Source organism: Lutra lutra, chromosome 4 (genome assembly GCF_902655055.1).
Source record: "Lutra lutra chromosome 4, mLutLut1.2, whole genome shotgun sequence".
NCBI lineage: Eukaryota > Metazoa > Chordata > Mammalia > Carnivora > Mustelidae > Lutra > Lutra lutra.
The window spans coordinates 6,072,211-6,080,936 of NC_062281.1; the positions used below are offsets into that span (position 1 = coordinate 6,072,211).

At 35.4% G+C, this 8,726-nt stretch overlaps 1 non-coding gene across 1 annotated transcript; it reads right to left on the reverse strand.

Annotated features, from left to right (window-relative positions):
• Positions 1-6,105: 6,105 nt before the first annotated feature.
• LOC125099473 (U6 spliceosomal RNA) lies at positions 6,106-6,212 on the reverse strand. The gene has a single exon (XR_007127199.1). It is a non-coding gene; the product is annotated as a U6 spliceosomal RNA (small nuclear RNA).
• Positions 6,213-8,726: the final 2,514 nt, after the last annotated feature.

An 8,726-nucleotide genomic window follows, 5' to 3' on the forward strand; every position in this document is an offset into this window, starting at 1 on the left:
AGCCCGATGTGGGACTCGATCCCAGGACGCTGGGATCCTGACCAGAGCCGAAGGCAGCTGCTTAACCAACTGAGCCACCCAGGCGTCCCTAGACTTGACAGTTTTGATCTGAGAGATAAAGATAAATGGATAGAGAGAGATGCTATTGTTTCTGGTTGCTTTACAGTAAGGAGCCACCTAGAAAATACCTGATGCAGAGTAACGAAAGGGTCCAGTCCTACCAGTCTCTAAATCATTTGCTGGAAAGGACCAGAAGAGCCCACCTGCACACTTCTGGAAGATGAAATGTGCCTGGCGATACACTGGAGAGAAAGAGACCATACTGAGAATACGGGCATTGCCTCAAAGAGGGGATCTTTGGGAGATTGAAACAAAGGAGGTGATGACAGTATTTATAACTTAGAAAGCTCATTCAGGCTGCAAGATGGAGGATGCACTAGAGGGTAGGACCAGAGATAGGATCTCACATAGGCATCACTGCAGCTACCCAGATGAGAGATTGTGGGTCCCAAACTAGGGAGCTGTACTTGACATAGAGAGAAAATGAGTAGCAGGTACAAAAAATAATGGGTACATGGTTGAATTGGGAGGAGTGGAAAAACAAATCCAATGGTGGAAAAGGGTTGTGTTGGATTAAATTTTTGCAATGAAAAGACTGGAAAAGACAGGATTTTAGGAATAAAATTATAGCAGTGGTATACTGGTAACTGGCTTTCCAGGAAAAAAAAAAAAAAAAATATATATATATATATATATATATATCTTAAATGAAACAGATATAAAGAATGTGCTGCCTTCTGGGTATTTAAAGATACAAATGTAGGAATCTGAAGGGACATGTGCACCCAAATGTTTATAGCAGCAATGTCCACAATAGCCAATCTATGGAAAGAGTTTAGCTGTCCATCAGCAGATAAATGGGTAAAGATGATGGGATACACACACACACACACACACACACACACACACACACACACACACACAACGGAATACTATGCAGCCATCAAAAGAAATGAAATCTTGCCATTTGCAACGAGGTGGATGGAACTAGAGGGTATTATGCTGAGGGAAATAAGTCAATCAGAGAAAGACTGTGTCATATGATCTCTCTGATATGAAGAATTTGAGAGGCAGGGTGGGGAGTTTGAGGGGTAGAGAAGGAAAAAAATGAAACAAGATGGGATCAGGAGGGAGACAAACCATAAGAGACTCTTAATCTCACAAAACAAACTGAGGGTTGCTGGGGAGAGGGGAGGTAGGAATAGGGTGGTTGGGTTATGGACTTTGGAGAGGGTATGGGCTATGGTGAGTACTGTGAATTGTGTAAGCCTACTGATTCATAGACATGTACCCCTGGGGTAAATAATACATTATATGTTAATAAAAATAATTTAAAAAAAGAATGTGCTGCACAGAATTTAAAATAATAAAATATATAATAATATATATTATAAATTCCATACACCAAAAACTTGAGTATGACTGACTATTTCTTGCAAATTCCACCATAAAGTTTTTCTAAGTTTATTGCCAATAATAGTGTCACAAAACCAAGTTTGTGAATAAATGTTTGCTCACATCATTGACAAAATAATGTATTTCCAACATGAATGCTGGTTAATGTTTTTAATCTATATTACAGGTCAAAGGAAACTGAAAAACAAAGGTATATATCACAATTTCACTTGCTGATCAGTTAGTGATGTGAGCAACATCTTTGTTTAATTAAGAATTGCCTAAATCAAGTGAATACTTCCTCAGAATTGTGTGCCATTCACAATGTAATAGTTATAAACATGATACACTTTATTTAATCTGTATTATTCACATTTTACCCAGCACTTAAATGCAGAGGATCATCAGGTCAATAAACCAAGCTCTGATCTATAGCATTTTCCAGTTTCTATGATATAAATATTCCCACCATGGCCTATTTCAAGCTACCAATATGATATCCCTGAATAGGGATTTGGTAAGCAGTCACCATAGTCACCATCATACAGTATTTCACCATACAGATACTCAGTGGTGTAGAAAATATTGAAAGGCAGTAAAATACTTAGGAAGCAATTAGTTCCTAGGCTGATCTCTGTTTTTAACATAACATACTAAAATTTGAGTGTGTCTATGTAATTTAATTCTTTTTAGATTTTATTTAAATTCTAATTAGTTAACATACAGTATATTATTAGTTTCGGAGGTAGAATTTAGTGATTCATCAATTGCATATAACACCCAGTGCTCATTTCATCATGTGCCCTCCTTAATGCCCTTCACCCAGTTACCCCATCCAACACCAATTGCTTCTCCAGCAACCCTGTTTGTTACCTATGGTAAAGAGTTACTTATGGTTTGCCTCCCGTGCTGTTTTTATCTAATTTTATTTTCCATTCCCTTCCCCTGTGTTTATCTGTTTTATTTCTTAAATTCCCACATTTGAGTGAAGTCATATGGTACCTGTCTTACTCTCACTGACTTATTTCACTTAACATAATACATTCTAGTTCTATCTATGTCATTGTAAATGGCAAGATTTCATTCTTTTTGATGGCTGAGTAATATTCCATTGTATATAAATACCACATCTTCTTTCTCCATTCATCTGTAGATAGACATATGAGCGCTTTCCATGTATTGGCTATTGTGGATAGTGCTGCTATAAACACTGGGTGTGTGTGCACCTTCACTACAGAAATACAATTATAAGAGAATATTATGAGCAAGCATATGTCAACAAATTAGGCAATCCAGAAGAAATGGATGCATTCCTGGAAATTTATAAACTACCAAAACTGAAACAAGAAGAAATAGAAAATCTGAACAGACCCATAACCAGCAAAGAAATTGAGTCTGTAATAGAAAATCTCCCAGTAAACAAGAGTCCACAGCTGGATGATTGGTTTCCCAGGGGATTCTACTAAACATTTAAAGAACTAATACAGATTTTCCTGAAACTCTTCCAAAAAATAGAAATGGACAGAAAACTTCCAAACTTGATCTCTGAGGCCAGCATTACCTTGATCCTAAAACCAGACTAAGACCCCTAAAAAAGAGAATTATAGACCGAGATCCCTGATGAACATGGATGCAAAAATTCTCCACAAGATACTAGTCATTTGAATCCAGCAGTACATGAAAAGGATTATGAACTATGACCAAGTGGGATTTATTTCTGGGCTGCACTGATGGTTCAATATCCACAAATTAATCAACATGATACACAACATTAAGAAAAGAAAGAATAAGAACCATATCATCCTCTCAAAAGATGCTGAAAAAGCATTTGACAAGACATAATTTAATTTTTAATAAAAGCTATGTTTAACAACCACTTTGCAAAATTCCAGAAAATTTAACAAATGACATTCATGAGCCAATAAGATGATTCCAGCACAGCACTCCATGAAAGAAAGCTCAATGCTGAACAATCACGGGATAACATGGAATCCTCAGGTAAAGTCAGATTTGAAGCAGTATTACAAATGTTAGTTTTCTACCAATGAATGTGTGTGTTTATGTAAGTGACTGCTGGGAGCAGGGTAAATTCTTCAGACCTAAATTAGTCTTATGCTGCTCTCTGGCTATTTTGTTCTGATTCTTTCACTGCATCAGACTACCTGCTTTCCTGATTCAACCATGGTTTCCAGCTCTTGAACAGCTTTCAGGGCGATGGGTTTCATGTACCAGATAGGAGCCCGTAAGAAAAGATGACTGCTTGGGGCACCTGGGTGGCTCAGTGGGTTAAAGCCTCTGCCTTCGGCTCAGGTCATGATCCCAGGGTCCTGGGATCGAGCCCCCCATCAGACTCTCTGTTCAGCAGGGAGCCTGCGTCCTCCTCTCTCTCTCTGCCTGCCTCTCTGCCTACTTGTAATCTCTGTCTGTCAAACAAATAAATAAAATCTTAAAAAAAAAAAAAAGAAAAGAAAAGATGACTGCTTTCCAGGACCCTGTTACACTGGTTGTACATCTCACAAATCACACAAACATACGGTCAGTCTAGGTGCCTTTCTACTCATTTCTATCACATAGAGGTCTGGCTCTCCCTTCCACTTCCAAATTTGGACCTCTGTCAATGCTGCAAAAATCCGTTATTTTCTAAACTTATTTATTCCTTCTATTAGGTCCATTAACTTCTCTAAGAAGACCAGTGTTGAAGACGAAATTGGAATAAACTTTTATTACTGATTTCAAATGTAGGAGTATAAGATTCTCAAGGTCAGAAGGAAGGCCATTTTTGTCCTGATGTGTATGGCAGGCAGGCACCTTGAACCAATTCCATCCCTGAAGTTATCCCTGTGCACTCCGGCTGCCCCAGAGCTTACAGCTCTCTTGGGAAAGAATTAGCCATTGAAGAGACTTTAATAACCCTGACCATCTTCCTGGGCACCAGTGTGCTTCTTGACAGCCAGGTGTAAAAACCTCCCTGGGGGCTAGTGAAGAGTAAAATCTCAGAGTTGAAAGGCAGCTCAGCTTGGAGAATATCTGATCCGACTTCCTATTTCGCGCATGGGGTTACTGAGATTCCTGAATGTGAAGTCACATTCCCAGAGGCCTGGCTGGAGAGTTTGTAGAGCTGGAGCTGGAGTCCTGGAGTCTGCATCTCCACCCAGAAAGACTTTTATCACACAGTCCCTTCTAGAGATCATATGCAAATGAACCGTGTACAATTTAGACAGTGCTGTGAAGCTCCCAGTGCCATGGTAGGTTAGCAGGAGCAACTTCAAAGAGGAGAGCTATGAGTAAAAACACTAGTGCAAAAATTAGTATGAACTGGGATGCTAATAGAGAGGACTCCCTTGGGGAGAAGATGCTGAGATAGGGCTTGGATGGTTACTAGAGAATCCTTTCTCTCAAGCAGAATATTTGCAATTTCTTAACAGCTGCATTGTAAGGCAGCCTGGTACAGAGAAGCATAGCATAGTGGCTTTCAGTTATAATATTACCCTGATGCCATGTGCTTCTTCATAATTTTTACCCAATTTACAGAATAAAAAATTCAAGGCTCAAAGATATTAACAAATTTGGGGAGGACTCATTTCTTTATTATAGAGAGAAAACAGGTTTGTGTCAGGATTTTATGAAATTAAGTGGACTGTTCATCCTAGTATGAAAGAATATTAACAACATATATTGGTGAATAGATCTGATTATTAAAGCATAATTTATATATGGTGAATACATGGGTCCTAAGCTTATAGTTCGAGGAGTTTCAGGAAACGCACATACCCATATACCGCATGTCCCCATTAAGACGCAAAATAATTTCTTCACTTCCAAGGAACCCTTATGACTCTTCGAAATCAAATCTCAACCTCACCCCACCCCTTAGGATTGTATATGCTATTAATGTGGTTGATCACTTTGACTGGTTTTTGAAACTTAAACTGTGCCAGGATGAAACTTATTTAGTCTGAATGTATTATTCTTTCTCATTTTTATTACTGAATTTGATTTCCCAATATTTTGTTTGGAATATTTGAACCTATTTTCTTGAGGGATATTGGCCTATGATTTTATTTTCTTGCAGTGTGTTATCTGTCTTTGGTGCTATGGATGTCTTGGTCTCATAGAATGAGTTGGGGGAGCTTTCCTTATCCTCTGTTTCCTGAGTGAACTTTATATTATTTCTTTCATAATTGGTGATAGAATTTACCAATAAGACCATTTCCACATGGAGCTTTCTTCTGGAGAAGCTTGTTTTCATATTTTATATTTCATATTTCTTTGTCAGTTTGCACCTCCTGTGTTTTCAAAGGAGTTGGTCTCTTACATCAGATCATAGAATTCATTGGCAGGAGTTTGGTCATAATACACACTTATGGTTTTTAATGTCCTTAGACAGAAACTATTTTTCCTTTATGATTACTGATATTGCTAATAAGTTTTTATTGATCAATCTCTCTGGGGGCATACATATATATTTATAAACACACACACACACACACACACACATATATATATATATATATATATATATATATATATATATATATTTGGCTAGTTTTCTATTTTCATTTTATCAATGTATTCGCTATTTTTTTCATTTCCTTCTATCTAAACATTTTGGGTTTATTTGTCTTTCTTTCTTAGCATTTTTTAAGATGTAAGTTTATATCATTTGCCTGACCTCCTATTATTTTCTTTGCACAGGGGCCATGCTAATCTTCTCTGTATCGTTCCAATTTTAGTATATGTGCTGCCGAAGTGAGCACCCTCTTTGTTATTTTCTAATATAAACATTCAAAGTTACAAGTTACTCTTTTAAGTGCTTCTTGAGCTTTGGATTGCACAAATTTTTATATTTTGTATCTTCATTATAGCTCAGTTAAAAATAATTTCTGACTTTCCTCGCAATTTCTTCTTCATCCTATGAATTATTTGGAAGTATGTTGTATATAAGTACAAAGTTTAGGGGGATTTTCCATATATCATTTTGTTATTGGTTTTTAATTTAATTCTTTTTTTTTTTAACATATACTGCATCGTTTCAATTTTTAACTTGTATTGAGAACCGTTTTATGGTCCAATACATATCTTCTTTACTGTTCTATGTGTATTTGAAAATGATATGGATTTGGCTGTTGTGGAATGTAAGTTTCTATAAATATCAGTTATGCCATTTTGTTTAATAATTTTAAATTGATATTTTTATGATTTTGTTATCTACTGAAGAGTTAAAAATCTCCAAATATTATCATAAAATTTTCTATTTCTTCCTTTAATTCTGTCAGTGGAATGCTTCATGCATTTTCCTACCTTTATTGAGATATACCTACAATATGACATTGGTGTAGTTTCAGGTGTACATGTGATTTGTAGATACATATGTATACATGTGAAATGCTTATCACAATAAAGATAGTTAATACATCCCTCACCTCACATGATTCTTAATTAGTTATGGTTAATATTATGGTAGTTCCTGTATTATTAAGCTTTGTTATTTTTTTTTAAGATTTTATTTTATTTATTTATTTAATTTATTTATTTAAGAAACAGAGAGAAAGAGCTCAAGGGAGGAGGGAGAGGGACAAGCAGAATCTACACTGAGTGTGGGTCGATCCCAGGACCTTGAGATCATGACCTGAGCTGAAATGAAGAGTCAGTGGCTTAACTGACTAAGCTACCCAGGTGCCCCAAGTTTTGTTACTGAGTGTCTATTTCAGACTGCTGTGTCTTCTTGATGAACTGTTCCTTCCATCATTGCAAAATGGCCGTCTTTATCTCAGGTGACACTCCTCATCTTAAAATTTACTTTGTCCAGAATCAATACAGTATATTAATTAGTCTTAGGTTTTGCAATTTGTATAAATTCTAATTATTTAATCTCTGGTTCTTTATATTTAAAACATATCTCTTATAAAAGACAAATAGTAGGTTTTATTTTTTGTCCAGTCTGACAGACTCTGATTTCAATTGGAATACTTAGTCAATTTACATATTTATATAAATTGTCAATTTGTATATAATATATTGACGTGGTTGGTTTAAGCTTAACATATTATTATTTGTTATCAATTTATTTAATTTGCTTTTTTTCTTTCCTCTCCTGCTTTATTTTGGGTGAATCAAATTTTATCTACCTATCTATCTATCCATCTACCTATCTAGTATTCCTTTTTATTTCCTCCCTTTTTTTATAAACACTGATTTTATAGTTTCCTTTATTTAGTGGACACTGCATGGATTAAAACAGGCATTTTTAGCTTACCATCCTCTGTCTTGAATTAATATGCCACTTCGTGTATGATATAAGGCCCTTCCAGAGGTACACAGTCATTTGAAACATTTCATTTGTAACATTTGTTAACAGCCATTTGCATACTTCTTGTCCTTTGTTCTGTTGTTCTCATGTATTTATTTCTACTTCTGTAACAAACATTATAATGCCTCCTTCCCATTTTTTGTTTTTAGAGAATTAGTTGTCTCTTAAGGAAATTGAGAAAGAGGAGATATAATTTCACACATATTTCCCATTCCCAGTGCTCTACATACCACTGTATGGGTCCAAGTTTCCAGTGGACATCATTTCTGTTCTGCCTAAAGGACTATTTGAGGTTCTGAGACACTAAAAACCAAAAGGAAACCAAAAACCTTCTCTTCTCAATTTCTATGTGATTGTTCAGTTTCAAGGATTATTAGAAACCCTAAAGATAACCTTAACTAAGATTTTAGTTGTAAAAATCATCTGGGTCATTTTCAGTAATTAACCACATGTAATTATTGAGGCTTATGGTAGCACTAGCACACAGTGTAATCAAAACTAGGTTCCTGACTAAAAAAAACTAAAAGTATGACAAACTGCTTATAAAAACAGAAGCATTATTAGGGAACACATTTATTTTTAAGACTCCAATTAAACTTAAATTTTACAAAGATGGTTACTACTTTTTTATCCTTAATGTGTTCTATGCTAAAAATGTTAAGAGTTCTATGCTAAAAATGTTAACTATTTTTCTTTTATTCTGCACAATATATATTATTACCATCACTTTTTAAATGAAGAAACTTCAGGTCAAAGAATTTAAGACTCTAAGTCTTAAAGCTTGAAAAGGTCATGCCAGAATTTGAGTACAAGAATTTACATAAAGTCAATTCATTTTATTGTGTCCACAGAATATTAGCAAGAAATTTCTCCAGTAGAAAGTTTATTGAGAAAACATTTTATAATTCACACGTGATTCACTGTGCTAATGACTTAGAGTTAAAAGACCAGGATTTAAATG